Raw genomic sequence first — 21,998 nt, 5'->3', positions numbered from 1 at the left:
CCTAAAACCAGCAGATTATTACAAACCCTTGCCTGATCATTTTTAATATATATATAACAAATTAACAATCTAAAAGTACATTTTAATTTTAATTAAGTTTTTCATTTGATATTTTTATATCAAAATATTTTTATTTTGAATATTAGAGACTTGTTAATTTTTTTGGGCATCAATTGTTCTTATATGTTCTATAAAACCTAATATAAATGTAGTCATAATTGTACTTATATGTTCTATGAAATTAAAGTAATTTTGTAAAATTGACACATTGTATACTATTACCAAATAATTCATTCAACTTGAAAATAATCTACATTATTAGAAGGTGATTAGTTTGGAGTGGCATATATTCATTTATTTCGATCAAGAATGATGTGGATCTAGAAAAATCAGTTTAAAAAAAAAAAAAAAAAAGAAAAGCCCATGCTGCCTCCAATGAAATCTAAAATACTTAAGCAACACGTATATTATTATGGTATATAAAAGTGTTTTCTATATTTGTTCTATCTCTCACAATATTAGTTAATAAACTATTTTTATCATTAAATTGATAATTTGGCATGGAATCCAAATAGACTAAAATTTTAGGAGTCTAATTATTACATCTAACTTTACAAAGGATGCTAATATAATTTGTTAGTTAACCTTCAGATTTGTTATTAGGGTTTACTCATTTAGATATCCACCCTTTGTTTCTTTTTATTATTACTTTTTGTTTATCAATCATCAGTTATTTGATTTTTTTTTTATTGAAGACATGTTTGTTGATTAATTTTAAATTAACACGAGTGTCTGCTTACATTTTCAGACTAGCTATAAGAGAAATTATGGCTGGAACAATCAACGTTAACTTGATTGGTGGCGTGAACACTCAAATACCCTTTCGTTATGGATAGTTGTCTAACTTTGGACCTGTCTGTATCTAATATAATAAGTTTAATTTGTTGGTAGTTTATAAGTTTATTATTTCTTTATAACTAAAAAGCCAATGCCGAAAACATAATTTAAAAAGGGATGTTCCTTAAAAACAAAAGTGTTCAGCTCTAAAAGAGGGATATCCTCCCCACCTTAGCTTAAAAAGTGTTCATTGGGTTTAGCTCTTCTAGGAATTAAACTATAGTTTGGACATTTTAAGTGTCTAACCAAATATATAGTAACATGTCTACATATATAGTAAATGTGCGTAGTTGAACTTTAAACGTCAGATATATATATATATATATATATATATATATATATATAATATTTTTTTTTTAATTTATAAACTTAACATATATCTTTAACACATAAGATAGATAAACTTTTATATATATATATATATATATATATATATATATATATATATATATATATATATAAAAGTTTATCTGTCTTATATTTTAAGAATACATGTTAATTTTATAAATTAAAAATTTTTTTATTATAAAAATATAAAAAATTTAAATTTTTAATGATATGATATTCAATAAAAAGTAGAATATAAAAAAAATGAGAGAATTAACCAATAACATTTATGAGTTATATATTATGTTAAAAGAAGATACCTAAGCATTATTTAACGAATTTCATATATTAATAAATATTTAGATTTTTTTATTTAAATTATTGATAACTTGATGTCAAATTTTATTTACGATAAAAAATTATCTCTCTATTTATGTTTATTATGGCCATTTTAAATATTAAAAGCTATGTTACCAATAAACATAATTATTATTGCTTATCTTTATTAAAGTTACTTTTGGTATGATTTACCAAATATATGCTATACAACTTTAAAAGATTATCATTCAAAAAAAATTGATAAATTATTTATAAAAAAAAATAAATTTTATCAAATTAAGCTTAAATAATGTCATTCAATTAATATCAGGATTTCACACATGCTATTATTAGTAAAAGATGACACACATTGAAAATTGAAAGTTAATTTTTTAAAAAATTGTCGGCGAAAAGAAGCTGATAGCCAACTGTTATAAGTGAAATAGTTGGATTACTAATAGGATGAGAAGTTAGTTAGATACTAGAGTGAAAAACTAAGAGTAAATAGTTAAATTGGTCCTCGAAAGATAGCCCGATCTCCAAATGAGTCTCCGTAAGAAAAAGATAATAAAAATTGTCCTTGAAAAATTTAAAATTGGTAATGTTAGTCCTTCCGTTAAATTTCTGTGAATTCTGTCGGTGACACCGTTAACTGTTACTTATGTGGCTGCCAGTGTGGCATACGAGCATGCCAGCTTAGCGCAGAGTGGCTGGTGACAAGATATGTTTCCATATGTATGTCAAATTAGTCCTAGGTCTGTAAACCCTAATCCCCTCTTCGTTTTAAATTGCCATTATTGCTGCAGCTTGAGATTGATTCTGCAGAGGCCGAAAATTCATGACCGATTGCACGTGGGTAGTGTAGGTGGGGGTCGCAGTCGACAAGTGTCGCAATCACACGGAAGCCATGCTTCGAGCTCTTCGCTGCGGTGGCGGAGGAAGAACTCCGACCAAGTTTGTTTTTGTGGGATGAAGACAGTGATCAAGAAGTCTGGGACAAGAGAAAATCCTGATAGATTGTTCCATGCTTGTCCAAGATACCGGGTGAGTTATCAATGTATTCTTCTTGAAACTTCAAATTATTTGAGTTGAATTTTGACATTTTGGTACCCTGATGTTGTGCAGAAGGGCAGCCACTGCAATTACTTTAGATGGGCTGATGACGACGAGTATGAAGGATTAGAGCACTTAGGAGAAGTTAAAACTGATGCACAAATGGAGAGTGATGCTGCTTTGTTGAACCATAACATATCTTGGAGAATGATGATCTTAGAAGCTGAAGTAAAAGTACTTAGGATGCAACTGTATTTTGGATTAATAGTTGTGATTGTGGTTTTTATGATTATGTGTATGTTCTTTAGTGGGAAGTGAAGCAGTTACTGTGAAAAGGTGAAAAGGATGATGCTGTGAACCTTGATAGTTTTCTGTTATTGTGAAAATCTTGTATGTTCTTGTTTCTTTACTAGTAAAAATGTTATTTACATGCAACATTGTTGTTGATCATAACATAATGTAAGCAAATCAGAATAAGTAGAATTAAAATTAAGTGAAGTAGGAATAGCATAACATCATAACATCACCAATGGTATACTAGTTTCCATTGTCTCAGATTCAAATAACAATATTGTTTTAATATGATAATAATCTAAAAGGTAGTAGTTGACAGTTGAAAGTAGTATACCATAAAGGGTTATACAAAAAACAGGGCTATTGAAGATACCACAACTACCACATTGTTTATAAATGGTAAAATTTAGCCCCGACAAAATAACAGATACTAAATGCCCTATATTTTATATCTTCAAGTCTTGAAGTCATTCCATGTCTTTTTTTTCTGGGAGGTTTGAAACCTGGAGTTGGAACAAATGTCATGAAGCTGGCAAGTTTCTTGGCTGTTGCGGAGCTGCTACCCTTGATGGTTTCAGCAAATACAGCAACTACTCCTGGAGAGGCATTTCCCTTTGTCCTGGCCCTGGTGACATGGAGTTTTGGAGGCCTTCCTCTTTTTCTAGTCTGCATCAAACAGTTATCATCATTGTCTGAAATAAAAAATAGCTACAAGTAACCAATGCTCAAATTAAAACTCTTTAGAAGATTACCTAAGTGACATTGGTTGAGGTGTGGGATTGTTGTGTCAATGGAAGCTGAGCATGCTGAGTAACAGGAATTTCAGTCTGTTCATCTGGAGCAGTTGCTGCTACTGCAGGTAGTGTCTGTATGGGCTGAGTGTGATCTTCCTTTTCTACTTCTGGACCAGGTGCAGGTTGTGGTTGTTGAACAGCTGCAAGCTGCAATTGCATCATCCTTGCTTTCTCCTGAGCATCGTCTTGCTTTTTCTTGCTGCAAGTTCTCTTGTTGTGACCCACCTCTCCACAGTATATGCACCGAATTGGAGCATACTTCCTTTTCATTTTTGTCTTCGTGCCAGTAGGTCCTTCATCCTTGTCCTTCCTTCTATTTGTTGTTGGTCTGCCTGGTTTAGGTTTGATAGGAGGTGGAACAGGTGCAGGAGAACCAGTTTTCTCCCATAGATCTTGTCCCTTGACAGGATTAACATTGAATTGGTATGTTCTTCGTAAGCATCCATGCTCAACCATTCGTGGCAATACTCCTCAGGCCTCTTATCATTTTTTTTCTTGAATGGCTGATATTGCGTGCATACAAGGCATTCCTATATATTTCACACAAAAAATTCATTCAGTTAAGTATGAATCATGGTATGCATATGAAAGAAGAAATCAGTTATGAATTCAACCTGTCAACTGCCAAAACCTACAAGAGCAAGTATGCTTCCCCAAATCTACCACCATATTAGTAGGCCATCTTTGAACTTTGTAGACTTCCTCTTTCGCATCACCCGACCAGTAGGGAGCCCAGTTTCTGGATAACTTAATAAGAGATTCTAGCCTACTTTGCTGAATTGGAGGGTGTTTTCCTTGATAACTCAGAAGCTTCAGTCTATTATCAGACATACTTTTCATAACCATTCTTCGTACCTCCTCTGCCAGACTCAGAATAGGCTTACCTCTGTCATGCTTCGTCTTTGCATTGAAGGATTCACAAGCGTTGTTGCAAATGTTGTCGACCTTTGGCCCTTCACTGAAATGGGCTTTGGTCCAAGCTTCCTTCGGCCACTTGGCTAAGTATTCCCAAGCTTTTTGATTAATACTTTTGACTCTATTCATATTCCTTTCAAACTCAACTGGGGTCCTCGATCTTGCACACTCCCAGACCAAGTCCTTAAGTTTGACGCTGTCCCACTATTTGGAGAAGTTCCTCCACAAATGCCAGACACAAAATCTGTGTGGAACTGCTGAGACGAGTTCTTTGACAGCTGGTATTAACCCCTGCACAAACAGTCAAGTCCGACAAGATTTACAGTCATTATAGTCCTCAAAGAAGCATCATTAAATCAAAAAAGTCCTTAAAAATCAAATCATGATTCAAATTGGTCCTCACCTTTTGCATGTCTGATATGAAACACAAGTTCTTTGCCTCATATTCTCCAGGTCTGATAGGAGCAGCTCCAAGAACCATTTTCAGTTCTCTTTGTTCTCAACATCAACAATTGCATATGCAATCACAAAAATGTGATTGTTTGCATCCTGTCCGCATGCAATGAGAAGCTGTCCTCCATGTAATGTTTTTAGGAATGCCCCATCTAGACCTATTAATGGCCTACAGCCTGCCTTGAAACCCTTCTTACAAGCATCTAGACAGACATAAAATCTCTCGAACTGAGGCGGATTATCAGTTATGGGAATCACACCCACCTGAACTGTGGAACCTGGGTTGGTAGTGAGCAATTCATGTGCATAATTCCATATCAACCCGTATTGAGCAATCTCATCCCCTTCAACTATCTTCCTAGATGCCTTAAGAGCTCAGGTAATGCATGAACTATTCAGCTTCACGTTGCACTTCCTAACAAACCACTCATACACCTCCCTATGCTTCATCTTAGGGTGCTTCCTAAGTTTTGGGTATAACTTGTTCACAGTCCATTCCAATGTAGCAGCTCTATTTTTTTGCTTTCTTGCGCAAGTGTGATTGTCAACTAGTGTTTTTATCTGCCAGGAACTATCACTGGGGTTGTGTCTACAATATACTACCCATGGACAGTCTTCACACTTACAAACTGCCCTGACTCTAACCTTGTCATTCTTACAGAACCTAATATTTCTACCCCATTGTATAGTGTAATCTCTAGTGGCAGCCATAAAATGTTGCTTGGATTTGAAAATCATACTTACCTCAAATTTCAGATCACCAAATTTGGCCTTGTCATTATAATGTGGATACACAGCTGGCCCTTTATCTTCAGAGTCTAACTCATAGGCAGAATCTTCTGACTTCCATTCATCTCCATCTGATGATTCTTCCCAATCAAATTCGTCATCTGACTCTGAAATTACATGAAAATACCATAAGATTTATGTAGAAAAATAAATTTACTTGAATCAGATCTATTAAATAGGTAAATTCAATAACAGATACACAATTAATTATATAATACCTCCATCAGAGCATTCATCAGATTTGATGTCCTCATAGCTGGAGTCATCAGTGTTAATAGCTTTGTCCCTTGTTCTGTCAGCAGCAGGCCTATGCTTCTTTCTGTGATCTAGTTTCTTGGCCCTAGAAGACTCTACTCCATCAACTCCACTATCACTGTCACTACTGTATATGGAATCTCCTGTAACTTTTGGAGGCTTGTACAAACTGTCTTCAGCACTATCATATGAATCATGAGATTCAGAATCATCTGCAACTGGAGTTGCCTTAACCTGCCTTCCAGATCTTGTACTGGTTGTGGCTTTCACCTTCTTGCTGATCTTGTCGGCTACTGTAGCCTTGCCACTCCCTTTAGCAGCCTGGGGTTTAGTCCAAGGTTTGGGCTGCTGGACGGACTTTTGCATGGGCTTGGTTTTGGGCTTAGGTGTGGGCTTAGGTGTGGGTTGGGGGTTGGGCTGAGGAGTAGGCTTAGGTGTGGGCTAGGGGTGCACATGGGCCGGGTGAAGCCGGATTTGATGTGACCCAGACCCGACCCGAAATATACACCGGGTCTATTTATTAGACCCGAACCTGGCCCTAAACCCGATGAAACCAATACACTTTTGGGCCACAATTATACCGGGTGAAAACCGGGCCGTTAACATTACATTACGTTGATACCTTCTTGTAAGCTAGCATGTAAAAATATCCAAATTTCCAAGACTCCAACCATTAGTTAACATGGCAAAATTCACTTAGAAAAATATAACAAGAACCAACCCTTCTTCAAAATTAAAGCATAACCACAATCAATATTAAAGTATAACCACAATCAATACTAATATTGTCTAATAATACCAAATATTTAAATCAATACAAATAACACAATCTTATGTATTAGTCTAAAGTCTTATGCATTCTAAACATAAAACATTAACTTATAGTCTTATAACTAATAACACAAAATATTAAAGTTTACAATACTTAAATTCCACATAAGAATAGTCATGATCCATCACTAATAACACAAAATATTAATTGTATATGATGACCGGGCCACCGGGCCGACTTCGGGTGACCCGAGCTATGGCCCGGACCCGACCCAAAATAATGACCAGCTCTATTTTTGAGACCCGTACCCAACCCTAAACCCGATGAAATCACACCAAATTAGTCCCTAAAATGTTCGGGACCGGGCCGGGCCTTCGGGCCGGGCTGGGTCTGTGCACCCCTAGTGTGGGCTGAGGAGTTAGCTCAGGTGTGGCTTTAGGTGTGGGCTGAGGAGTGGGCTTAGGTGTGGGCTGAGGAGTAGGCTTAGGTGTGGGCTGAGGAATGGCCTTAGGAGCGGGCTGATTTTTGGCTCTTTTTGGCTGAGGTAATTTTTTTGTTGTCTTACAGTAATCTTGGGACATTGCATCATTGTAGTCCTTGTTCAGTTTCTCTGCTTCTTCAGGGATGGTTGGCAAACAAAGTACTTCATCATCATCCTCGCTCATGCAGTCAACCACGTGTGGCTTAGACACTACATGCTCAAAATAGATGTTGATGAGGTGATGATTCCTCCTACAATCCTTAACCAATTCCAACAGATCAGTGTCATTTTCTAGCCTCCTCAACCCATTATCCAGCAGCGTTTTAGGAACTTTTCACAAGCAATTATTCATCTCAGCATATCCCAGCTCCTTGTAGTATTCCTTCACAAAGAAAACGTCTAGAGTGTCTGAATCTACACCCATTAATACTTCAGTATTATCTGGTTCATAACACAGATAGCCTGATTCATCTGTTTGGAACTTCCCACCATGGTGAAATACAAAGGTCATTGGGGGACCTTCCATCTGAAACCAAAACAACAACACACACAATTGATGCAAATTTTTTTCATAGAGAGGCAAAGCATATTGAACATCAACTCCCAAGATGAATCTAACACACACACATGCAGCTACTCAGAGCACAAACAACGTTCTCAAAAATCTAAAAATAGGGTCATATTATGGATAATCACCAAAGCCCTATGCCTGAACACATTCTCCTAAACCCTAACATTGCAAACAGTAACAATGGATTTCCAACGATAATACAACCACATTGATTAGGAGATAAAACCATAATCACTCTCATAAAATAACAAAAGAAAGCTAACCTACCTCTCATGCAAGGCGATGGAGTGCCCTTTTGGGTTGACCAACGTCGTCGCAAACCAGTCACCAACAACTCCAGCACACTGTCGTCGTCGGTCAAGCTTGGTCGTCGCTGTTCAATGCTTCGTCTTCCTGGAGGAAACAACTAAGACGAAGGGATTGCAGGGGTTCTTTCTTTTCAGAAGAAGGATGCAACTAGAGAGAGAATACAAAACAGGAATGAAAATCCAAGCGTTGTAACGGGGAGCAACGAAAATGACGCTGTTTAAGCCTTCGCTGATGGTGCACGAAATCGTGACTATTCATTCCTTGGTAACGGCGCTAAAAACTTGATACGCACATTCATAATCTTAGTTCTTTTTCACAACTTCGTACAACTAACCAGCAAGTGCACTAGGTCGTCCAAGTAATAAACCTTACGTGAGTAAGGGTCGATCCCATAGAGATTGTCGGCTTGAAGCAAGCTATGGACATCTTGCAAATCTCAGTCAGGCGGATTCAAATGGTTATGGTGAATTGATAGTTAAAATATAATTAAAATATAAAATAGGATAGAGATACTTATGCAATTCATTGGTGAGAGTTTCAGATAAGCGTATGGAGATGCTTTTGTTCCTTCTGAACCTCTGCTTTCCTACTGCTTTCATCCAATCACTCATACTCCTTTCCATGGCAAGCTGTATGTTGGGCATCACCGTTGTCAATGGCTACATCCCGTCCTCTCAGTGAAAATGGTCCAAATATGCTGTCACCACATGGCTAATCATCTGTCGGTTCTTGATCATGCTGGAATAGGATCTAGTGATCCTTTTGCGTCTATCACTACGCTCAGCACTCGCGAGTTTGAAACTCGTCACAGCCATCCCTTCCCAGATCCTACTTGGAATACCACAGACAAGGTTTAGACTTTTTGGATCTCAAGAATGGCCGCCAATAATTCTAGCCTATACCACGAAGACTCTGATCGTAAATCAGGAGGCTAAGAGATATGCATTCAAGCTTGCTTTCATGTAGAATGGAAGTGTTTGTCACGCACGCATTCATAAGTGAGAATGATGATGAGCGTCACATAATCATCACATTCATCATGTTCTTGTGTGCGAATGAATATCTTAGAGAAGAAATAGACTTGAGTTGAATAGAAAAACAATAGTACTTTTGCATTAATTCATGAGGAATAGCAGAGCTCCACACCTTAATCTATGGTGTGTAGAAACTTTACCGTTGAAAATACATAAGAACAAGGTCTAGGCATGGCCGAATGGCCAGCCTCCCCAAATGGCATATGAATTCAAAAATAGGGAGAAAGACCGATCCCTGATCAAGGATGATCAAAAGATATCTAACACAATAGTAAAAAGTTCTATTTATACTAAACTAGTTACTAGGGTTACAGAAATAAGTAAATGATGCAGAAATCCACTTCCGGGCCCACTTGGTGTGTGCTTGGGCTGAGCATTGAAGCTTTCATGTGTAGAGGTCTTCCTTGGAGTTAAACACCAGTTTGTAACTTATTTCTTGCGTTTAACTCTGCTTTGCAACTTGTTTCTAGCGTTTAACGCCAGAATAGAGCAGAAAGTTGGCGTTCAACGCCAGAATAGAGCAGAAAGCTGGCGTTAAACGCCAGTTTGCGTCGTCTAAACTCGGGCAAAGTATGGACTATTATATATTGCTGGAAAGCCCTGGATGTCTACTTTCCAACGCAATTGAGAGAGCACCAATTGGGTTTCTTTAGCTCCAGAAAATCCACTTCGAGTGCAGGAAGGTCAGAATCCAACAGCATCTGCAGTCCTTCTTCAGCCTCTGAATAAGATTTTTGCTCAAGTCCCTCAATTTCAACCAGAAATTACCTGAAATCACAGAAAAACACACAAACTCCTAGTAAAGTCCAGAAATATGATTTTTATTTAAAAACTAATAAAATTATATTAAAAACTAACTAAATCATACTAAAAACTATGTAAAAACAATGCCAAAAAGCGTATAAATTATCCGCTCATCAGCTGACGTGTCACACTAACGGCCAGTTCAGCATATGTTCATGCCGTTACTCAAACATTTGACGGAAAGACTAACGTTATCAATTTTAAATTTTTCGAGGACAATTTTTATTATCTTTTTCTTACGGGGACTCGTTTGGAGATCGGGCTATCTTTCGGGGACCAATTTGACTATTTACTCGAAAAACTAATTGTTAGAATTAAGATTTAGTTAGTTTAAATGTAACATCCAGCTCACTTGTTTATGGGATTGTTACGGATCGGATTCACGGATTTCACATTCGGCATAACTTTTGAACCCGGTTATCCGGATCCGAACCACATCATCCTTCCAGAAGGCCCGAAACCGGCTCACTGGAACTCCTAACCAACTTTCGAATTCAAACGTCTCCCTTATCTTAACCAAACAAGATAAGATAAGATAGCTACCATCACCTATAAATAGAGGACCCAGGTCTCTCCAGGTATTCATTCACTCTACACACCTTATAGCTCTCAGATCCATTCTGACTTGAGCATCGGAGTGTCTTTGTAGGTACCACCCCCATTGCTCTATTCAGATAATCCGGCATCTGCCTCGACCCACAAGTTCCCGATCCATCTCTTAACCCGTACCGGAGGCAACCAGTACATTGGCACCGTCTGTGGGAACTTGCAACATCATCGCAGAATGGCGGACACCTTCGAGGAGCAATCCCAGAGCCACCATGACAACTCCCAAACGAGGAACCCAACCCCCGAACACCAAGAGACTACAACCCATGGAAGGATAGCAAGAACTATTCGCCAGACCTCGGCGCAAAATAAGGAAAACGGTCCCAAGATACCGATCGCCAAAAACCTGGGAGAAAAAGAAGCTTAGATAATCCAAGACATCTGTCTCCGAGTACAAGAACTCGAGGGACGAGTCCCAGCTAAGGAAAAACACCACATTGACGACGAAAGCCATGCGACGTCCCGATCAAGGTCCCGCCATGAGGCTAGACACATTAGGTCGCTCGAATAACGACACAACAGGAGATACAATCACAGCGCCTCTCGCGACCAAGGACATCAGCATGACGCGAACGGCAGAAGACACGCCAGGTCGCCCGAACGGCGACATGGCAAGAGGCACAACCGCAATGTCTCTCGTGACCCGAGTCCTCGACACGACATCGACGACGACCGACGACGACCGATGACACCGAGAGGCCAAACGCACAAGAAGCGACCATGTGATAATGGGAGCTACTCCCTTCACTAAAAGAATTCTGAAAGCAAAACTCCCTAAAGGCTTCGACAAACCCACAGATATGAAGTACGACGGAACCAAAGATCCCTAGGAACACCTAATGGCTTTCGAAGCCAGAATGAACCTGGAAGGAGCCCCTGACGCGGTCTGATGCAGGGTCTTTTCGGTAACCCTAGCTGAGCCCGCGATCAAATGGTTCAACGCTCTTTCCAACGGATCCATAACGGGCTTCCACGACATCTCATGGAAGTTTGTGGCCCAATTTACCACCAGAATCACCAAAGCCAAGCATCCCATCAGCCTATTGGGAGTTACCCAGAGACAGGATGAGTCCATGAGAAAATACCTTGACCGATTCAATGATGAGTGTTTAACGGTCGACAAACTCACGGACTCGGTCGCAAGCCTCTTGCCTAACCAATGGACTCATGAATGAAGATTTCCGAAAACACCTCACCACCAAACCGGTATGGGCCATGCACGAGATCCAAAGCGTCGCAAAGGAGTACATAAACGACGAGGAAGTAAGCCAGGTCGTAGCTACCAACAAACGGTAGCACGACAACACCCATCACGGCAATACGGCACCTCGCCACCAACCCCCACCAAGAAAGAACCAGAAAGAACATCCCAAACCAGCAGGCATAAACCGACCTCCCAAAATCAGAAAATTCTCTAATTACACACCCCTGACAGCCCCGATCACCGAGATATACCACCAGATAGCAGATCGAGGCATCCTCCCGAAGGCCCGATAACTCAAGGACAGAACGGGCGGCAACAAAACCTTGTACTGCGATTACCACCGAGGATACGGACACAGGACACAAGACTGCTTCGACCTAAAAGAGGCACTCAAGCAAGCTATAAGGGATGGCAAGCTCCCCGAGTTTGTCAAATTTATCAGGGAACCAAAACGTGCAGAGAGAGAAAAATCACCGGAGAGAGAAGGATGCAACCCGAGGACACAGAGACAAGCCCCTAGAGAAAGTTCGGAGACAGACCCGACCATAGTCGTAAACATCATCACAGGCAAAGACACCCCAAAAATGTCTAAATCGGCACTTAAGAAGGACCTCAAGATCCTGGCAGTCAGAGACCAGACCCCAACCTTCACCACCGGGAAGGCGATAACTTTCTCCCCCGAAGATTGCCAACACGGCACCTCGGCGGAAGACACCCCCTTCGTCATCTCAGCAAGGATCGAAACCGGGCTAGTTAGGAGAATACTGGTGGATACAGGAGCATACTCAAACATCCTTTTCAGAGGAGCCTTCGACAAACTCGGACTCCGCAACGACAACCTCCAAACACACCGCAACGGGGCCACCGGACTCAGAGACAACTTCCTCAAACCAGACGGCTCCATCGTCCTCCCCCTCACCATAGGGATGAGAAGCCAAAGGAAGACAATCCTATCCGAGTTCTTGGTCCTCAAAGATTTCACCGCTTACAACGTCATCCTCGGAAGAAAAACGATCAACGACCTCTCCGCCGTCATCTTCACAAAATACCTCCTCATGAAGTTCTCGACAGACGACGGCTCCATCGGAACAATTCGTGGAGACTGGGAAATCGCCGCAGAATGCGATAACACCAGCTTAGCCCTACAGAAAAGATCCCGCAACGCAGCCGGCATATTCCTGGCCGACCTAGACACCCGACAAGACGGGCAACCTAGACCAGAGCCAGAAGGAGACATGGAAAAACTACAGATAGGACAAACCAAGGAGGAATACACCTTCATCAACAGGAACCTCCCATACGATCTTAAGAAAGACCTCTCACACCTCCTAAGACAGAGCAGAGACATGTTCGCATTCACACCGGCCGACATGCCAGGAATAGATCCTGACCTAATGAGCCACCGACTAGCCGTAGACCCCAAGGCCAAGCCCGTGACACAAAGAAGAAGGAAAATATCCACCGACCGAGCAGCCGAGGTCAAAAAGCAGGTCAAAGCCCTTCTCGAAGCAGGCTTTATCAGAGAACTACCCTACACGACCTGGCTAGTTAATGTCGTGCTAGTTAAAAAAGCTAACGGAAAGTGGCGAATGTGCGTCGACTACACGGACTTAAACAAAGTCTGTCCCAAAGATGCCTTCCCGCTCCCAAATATTAACGGACTAGTAGACGCCACATCCGGTCACCAATATCTCAACTTTATGGATGCTTACTCTAGGTACAACCAGATACCCATGCACCAACCCGACGAGGAAAAAGCGGTCTTCATCACCCCGACGGCACGTACTGTTACACAGTCATGCCTTTCGGTCTGAAAAATGCCGGAGCCACTTACAAAAAGACTCGTCAATAAGATATTCCAAGGCCTGTCCGGGACCAAGCTCGAAGTCTACATAGATGACATGCTCGCCAAGACCGAATCCGGCGAGCAACTCATCGGCGACCTCAAGCTTGTAATGAACACCCTGAGGAGACACCGAATATGCATCAACCCGACAAAATGCGCCTTCGGGATGGAGGCAGGAAAGTTCCTTGGGTTCATGATCACACAACGCGGGATAGAGGCAAACCCTGAGAAGTGCAGAGCCGTCCTCAAAATGGCAAGTCCAAAAAACCTCAAGGACATTTAGAAACTTACTGGCCAACTAACCGCACTATCACGGTTTCTCGGTGCATCAGCCCAAAAGGCAATCCCTTTCTTCAAACTCATGAAGAAAGGAACCCCTTCCGATGGGAAGCAGAGTGCGATGAGGCATTCCGACATTTCAATAAAGTCCTAGCAGAACCTTTGGTCCTTGCCAAACTCCAAACAGGAGAGAACCTCTACTTATACCTATCCATAACGGAAGAAGCACTCGTAGCAGCACTTATCCGAGAAGATGAGAACAAGATCCAGTGACCCATCTACTTCATAAGAAAAGTCCTACAAGATGCAGAATCACGTTACTCACGCCTTGAGAAACTAGCCTTCACACTTCTTACAGCCTCCCGACGTCTCCGTCAATATTTCCAAGCCCACCCTATTACGGTCTTAACCGACCAAGCGGTCAGGCAAGTCCTGCAGAAACCCGACCTAGCAGGAAGAATGCTAGCATGGTCCATCGAACTATCCCAATTCTAGATCAAGTTTGAACCTAGAAGTACAATTAAAGCGCAGGCCATGGCAGACTTCATCGCCGAAATGCCTCCGGGAAATACCACCTTCGAGACTTGGAAGCTACACGTAGACGGCTCGTCCAACACCACAACCGAAGGAGCCGGAGTAATACTCAAAAACCAAAATGGAATCATAATCGAACAATTCGTTCGGTACGAGTTCCCGGTCACCAACAATCAAGCAGAGAACGAAGCTGTCCTGGCTGGCTTGACTCTGGCTAAGGAGGTCGGAGCAAAGATCTTAGAAGTATGTAGTGACTCACAGGTGGTTAGCTCCCAAGTTAAAGGAGACTACCAAACACGATACCCCTTGCTCCTACAGTACCTCACCAAAGTAAACAAGCTAAAGGATGAATTCGATCGCGTCACCATACAGCACGTCCCCAGGGAACGAAATGCAAGGGCAGACCTTCTATCGAAACTGGCCAGCACCAAATCGGGACAAGGTAGCCGGTTGCTAATTCAAGAAGTCATCCGAACGCCATCCATATCAGCCACAACCGACATTGTCCTGTTGGCCTCCAACCAAGAATCATGGACCTCCCCTATCCTACAATACCTCCTTAACAGAGTGCTACCCGAGGACAATAAAGAAGCAAATCAGATAAAAAGGCAAGCCGCCAACTACACTGTCGTAACAGGACAACTATACAAACAAGGATTCTCGCAACTCCTACTCAAATGTGTCAAGCCCGGGGACACGGAGTACATACTCTGTGAAATCCATGAAGGCTGCTGCGGTCATCATGTCGGAGGCAAAGCCTTAGCCAAAAAGGTTTTTCGGGCTGGATACTTCTGGCCCTCGGTTATCAAAGACTCAATGCAGCTGGTAAAGAACTACAACAAATGCCAAATACATGCCGACTTCCACCAAGCCGCCCCACACCAGCTCAACATCATAACGGCGGATCGGCCATTCAGAACATGGGGCGTCGACCTCGTAGGCCCATTTCCCACGGCACCCGGACAATTCCGGTACCTCATCGTTGGCATAGACTACTACACCAAATGGATCGAAGCCGAGCCCTTGGCATCCATCACGGTAACCTAATGCCGAAAGTTTTTCTGGAAACATATCATAAGTTTGGGATCCCTGAGATCGTAATCTCGGACAAGGGAACCCAATTCACCGATAAAAAGTTCAGAGAATTCCTGGAAGGGCTGCACATATCCCAACGCTTCAGCTCAGTAGAACATCCCCAAACAAACGAACAGGTAGTGTCCGCAAACAAGATAATAGTCAAAGGGCTCAAGAAACGGCTCGACGAAGCCAAAGGACTCTGGACCGACGAACTCGGGTCGGTCCTCTGGTCATACTGGATCACCCCCCAGAACTCTACGGGGGAAACCCATTTTTGCCTGACATACGGGATAGAAGCCATCATCCCCGTCGAAGTCAGAGACCCCAGCCTCAGAAGAACCATTGAAGGTAACAACGAAGAGGCAGAACGGGACCTAACAGACGAGGTGAGATCTATAGCAACGATGCCCAAACTCAATAAAATTTCACCCAAAAACAAACTCACTTTTCCCCTTCCTACACTATCGGCAAAACGACTAGCGGCCAACATCGAGGACTGATCACCCTCGAGGCCTAAAAAACGGATATCCACAACAGACGACTAAACGGCCTAAACAAACATCCAAAGTCACGACAAAAACGGCTCGGAAATAAATACAAAACGGCTTGGAAACATAAAGCCCAAAAGGCCAACATACACCCATCAAAAACCAAAGTTATTAAACAGCCACAATGGCCCAAAAAGTTCAAGTAAACCTCAAAGTCGCAAAACACGGCCAACAAAACATCCAAAAAGTTACAAGTTATAAAAGTGGCAAATACATAAAAACACAAGAATATCCTACTCAAAGATTCATAATACAGCCATCCTGGACAACCTTGAACGCTCCCGTGACGGACACATCGGTATCAAGGGCAAGAATCTGAGCTTGAGCTCTCATCATCTCCTCGGCCGCAGCCACCGCCTCCTTCACATCGGCAAGAAGTTCTGTCCTCTCCTTCTTCAGCGCCTCCACCTCAGCCTTCGACCCCGCGACCTCGACCTTTAAAGCATCCACCTCGGCAAGGAGCACAGCTGCCTGGGACCCGACATCCGAGGCCTTCTTCCGCTCCTCCCCCAACTGAGGCAAAAAAGAAGTCTTGACCTCAGAAAGACGGAGAATCTCAGCCCCAGCTTCCTCCAACGACTTCACCGCCTTCTTTCTCGCCACCTCGGAAGCCTGAAGCTGCTCCCTCAGCTTAACCACCTCGGCTTGAGAGCTGCGCAGCTTCTTATCCAAAAGGCCAACCTGGGCCATCACAGGCTCAGCCTTCCGAACGGAGGAGGGAACGATACATTGACTTAGCTTGGAAAGCCACGTCACAATCACCAAAAAAGGCCTCAGAACCAGGCATCAAATGCCGATCAATAAAAGCCGATGCGTCAAAGAGCCAATCCATCACGGAGGGAACCTCACCCCCTACTCCAGATTCTCGCTACTGACCTCCTCATGCCTTTTTCGCTTCCGAGAGGCCTCGGCGGCCGAAACCACAATAACCTCCTCCTCGGGGGAAGGCACGGGGCCAGGGAAAGATCGGGCACCGATCCTAGCTCCAGCCCAAATCACCTCATGCGAAACAACCCTAGAATCCCCAGCAGGAAGAGACAAAGGGGTAGAAGGAGAAGCCGACGACGCTTCCTCCCGATCCCTGGTAGTCTTTTGCCGCGCCAATGAGGTCAAACCACCAGCCATCTCATCTAAAGAAAAACAAACAAAAAGCATAGGTACCAAACACGGTAACACATAACCCAAAAAAAAAGGAATTACACACCAACATAAGTCCGACAAGTAACCGGATCCCCCATCACATCCCGAGGATTAAGGGGACGCTCCCCAAACAAATACCAAAGGATGGCAGCCACATCACGATCTTCTGCAAACAAGAACTTCTGAGTCACCCGCGTCAAAACGGAAGGCCCCGCACCGAAATTCCAATACGTCAGAAATCGGCGCTCCCCTTCCAACGTGAGCCAGAAGGGATGATGCCCCGTAGCAGGAGGCACCTTGAAGTACCCCCTTTTAAAACCATGAAAAGAGTCTGATAAACCCATATTTTATGATATATTTTATGCTTAATCTGAGTGATTTATTCAATCCTTCACCCACTTATTCATATTAATTGCATGATTTTACTTTCCCTTCCTTATTATGTGATGTATGTGAAAAACATGTTTCCTATGCTTAAAAATAATTATTTTGATTACCCTTTATTTCCATTCGATGCCGTGATTCGTGTGTTGAGTAGTTTCAGATCTTCTAAGGCAGGAATAACTTAAAGGATGGAAAAGAAACATACAAAAATGGAAGGAAAGCACAAAACAGAGTTTTTGAAGAAACTGGCAGCCACGCGATCGCATGGGCGACGCGGCCGCATGCCAGCGCGAAAAGGCATTGACGCGGCCGCATGACTGACGTGACCGCGTGACAAGGAAACTCCGAATGACGCGACCGCGTGACCCACGCGGACACGTGACAGAGGCCACGCACCAGAAATTGCAGAAAATGCTCATAGCAAATTCTGAAGCCCTTTTGGGCCAAATCCAAGTCCAGAAGGCATAGACCAGAGGTTATGAAGTGGGGGAATGCATCCATTCAAGAGGAGTCTCCAATTAGTTAGTTTTCCATGATTTAGATTTAGTTTTGAGAGGGAGATTCTCTCCTTTCTCTTTAGGATTAGGATTTAGATTTAGGATTTTATGCGCCTTCAGGATTATATCTTTTTATCAGGTTCAATATTCCTTTTTATTATTTTCCCAATTTTATTTATGAATTCTTCTATATTATAGATTACTCTTTGAATTAATGTTATTTGAGGTATTTCAGTTTATTATTGCTTTCTTTTATTTACATTATTGTTATTCCCATCTGAAGACATTTTTATTCCAGTAGATTTACTTTTCTCCTTTTGGTCTTGGTTAAGAAATCAGTAACTCAGGAGTTATCAAACTCAAACATGATTGATAATTGTTATCTTTGTTAATTAAATTGAACTTCAATAATCCCAATCTTTTCTTAGGAAATAAATAGGATCCGAAGATCAAACCAATTAATCCCTTGACCTTCCTTTGCCTTAGTAAAGGATAACAAAGTGGAATTAAGATTTAATTTTCATCATCATTGATAAGGATAGCTAGGATAGGACCTCTAATTTCTCATACCTTGCCAAAAGTTTATTTACAGTCATCTATTTATTTTACTTGCCATTTAAATTACTTGTTCTTCATTTACTTTAATTGCTAATTAAACCATTCGCTCCTCATTCTCAAAACCCCAATTTACAACCTCCATAACCAATAATAAGAACATACTTCCCTGCAGTTCCTTGAGAAGACGACCCGAGGTTTAAATACTTCGGTTATCAATTTATTTAGGGGTTTGTTACTTGTGACAACCAAAACGTTTGTATGAAAGGACTTTTGTTGGTTTAGAAACTATACTTACAACGAGGATTTATCTGCAAATTTCTAGACCACGCAAAAGTTCTCTCATCAGAGTCCTCATATAAACCGAAGACACGACGGTGAGGTTGAACCCTAAACGACATGTACCCCTTCTTATGCTTCCCCTCTTTAGTAGGCAAGGTGCATAACAAGAGGAACAGAAAAACGTTCACCGAAGCAGGGAGCTCCAGGAACTCGCATATAAGCTCAAAAGTCCGTATCGCCGCCCAGTTATTTGAATGCAACTGGGACGTCGCCACGGAACACCGACTCAACAACTGCTGAACAAAGGGTGAAAAGGGGAGCCGCACGCCAAGTCGGGTGCACATCGCCTCATACACCCACATCCAATCCGGAACGGTCGGCGAATCGAGATTGGTGTAACAAACCCTTTCGTCGACCCCGGGAAGGGCAAGCTCATAATGGTGCTCGGCGTCGCCACCTCAACAAACAGCTCCCTGATCGCGGAGCCGCTAAAGGTCCTCCTCCGTTATCCGCGACGGCGTTCCCAAAACATCACTAGTTACCCAGGAGTAAAGGGAGAGGACACCGCCGCCGGGATCACCGAAGCGCTCACACCCTTAGTCCGCCGGTGAGCCATACCTAAAACAGCGATGAGCACCATCATCAGCCAAACCGTGCGGCAAAAAGCGGTGGAGAAAAACCAAACAAACACCACTACCTACTGCCAACTACATAGTGGTGCTCATCCCCTCAAAAAATGAATCCCACTACCCTAAGAACAAAGACCATGATACAAACACAGGGCAGGGCCCTAATCCACACTAAAACAGATATAAAATAGAAATGCAGGAAGCAGGCAATACAGATTATAAGGGAAAAGAGGAAAAAGACCAATCTGATAATGCGAAGGTAAACTTCTAGAGCAGAAGCGTGACAGCAAAGAAGCAGAGAGAACACCAAAATGAGAAAAGAAAAAGAGAGGTTCGCAGAGTAGAAAGCAAAAGCAACCAAGAAATGAAACAAACAAGAGAAGAAGAGGTAAAAACCCAAAACGGTTTTAAAACGGCAAAAAGACAAAAATAGCCCCAAGAATAAACAAAACACGAAGGGGTAAAATTGGAAAGTAACCCAAGCGTCCCCTCGCAATAAATGCTCTCTCGGAAAAATAAAACTGACAGCACGCCTCAAGAAATGAAACGGGCACAGGAATGCGGAAAGTTCGCATCAATCAAAAGACACGAACTCCAAGGATGACGAACCTTAGCTAAACCGAGGTCCGACGCGCCGACACTCGGCGAAAGGCAAATCCGTCAACTAGAAGCTCTACTCCGACACACCGAAGAAGGCCGCCAACGGCCAAAATCGTATCCTCCAGCGACGGAGACCGACCTTGTTCGCTCCCCCACTGAGGGGGCAACTGTTACGGATCGGACCCACGGATTCCACATCTGGCATAACCTCTAAACCCGGTTACCCAGGTCCGAACCACATCACCCTTCCAGAAGGCCCAAAACCAGCCCACTGGAACTCCTAACCAATTTTCGAATTCAAACGTCTCCCTTATCTTAGACAAACAAGATAAGATAAGATAGCTACCATCACCTATAAATAGAGGACCCAGGTCCCTCCAGGTATTCATTTACTCTACACACCTTATACCTCTCAAATCCATTCTGACTTGAGCGTCGGAGTGTCTTTGCAGGTACCACCCCCCATTGCACCAGTCAGATAATCCGGCATCCGCCTCGACCCGCAAGTTCTCGATCCATCTCTCAACCCGTACCAGAGGCAAACAGTACAGGGATATTACCTACTTTTCTACCATAAATTTTATGATTCTATTCTTGATATGAAGTTTGACGAAAATCATTCAATCCATCAAAATGGGTCCTATATTGGAGAGGCCTTTATATCCTTATAAGACATGTTTTGTTCTTCTTTTGAATTGATGTGAGACTTCACTTTCTTAATGGGGCGAACATCTTTATTACCACATTAATCCAAGAATTGGTTCTGATACTATCTGTAACAATCCAACTTACTTACTTGGGATATTATCTATTTTAACATTCTAGTTCTTATAATTTTATTCTTGACAGAAGAATGAAAACTACTCATCCCATCAAAATGCATCCTATAAGGGAGGGGTCTCCCACCTTTATAAGGCATGTTACATTATCCTCCTCAATCTATGTAAGACTTTACAAAAAAAAAATTAAAATTCATCATTCTAAAATTAGAGTTCATTTTTTGAAATTTTAAAACTCTGCTCATGTAATTTTCACCCCACTCTCACAAGCTCTCTGCTACTTGAGATATATCTTTGATATAGTACGGTGAACATAAAAATTGCATAAATTTGTGAGTACTTCATGTTACAAGGTTTAGATTGAGTTTAGTAAGCTTTGCTTTTGTGGTCCAAGCCCAATTGTGACAAACACGCAAAGAAAAAATGACAAATTAGTCAAATTCAGAGACTTAAATTTTTTCATTGCATAATGTCAAAAATTCGCAAAGATGATGGCTCAAATCTCATCATTCCAAGTTCAAATTCCAAAGGCAAGCATGAACATTATGTATTACCAAAACTTTTTGTATCCTTGATAGGGCTGAATCGTAACTCCTGTGATGGGGAAAGGAGCGACAGAGGTGACTTTGGTATATTTGGAAATCGAAACCCTGAAGTCACTATTTATATTTGAGCATGGCACCCATTAAATCCTAAAATCCAAATAAAAATAATATATAAAAGTCCAAATAAAGATAGTATCTGGTTTTATTCTCATTTAATTTTAAATCAAAAGTAATTATGACTTATTCAATTTAGAATGCATAACAATAAATGAGATCACCGTTATATAAGTCATTTAATTTGAAATAGCATAATTTGTAATTATAATTAATATATGTATTACTCATAAACAAAATAGAAAATTAAATAATTTTTCAATAATTTTCCACTTGGGCTCTACATATATTACTTCTTGAGATAATCACA

Source organism: Arachis ipaensis, chromosome B7 (assembly GCF_059453495.1).
Source record: "Arachis ipaensis isolate K30076 ecotype BB chromosome B7, ASM5945349v1, whole genome shotgun sequence".
Taxonomy (NCBI): Eukaryota; Viridiplantae; Streptophyta; class Magnoliopsida; order Fabales; family Fabaceae; genus Arachis; species Arachis ipaensis.
Note: the sequence above shows the minus strand (reverse complement) of the source record.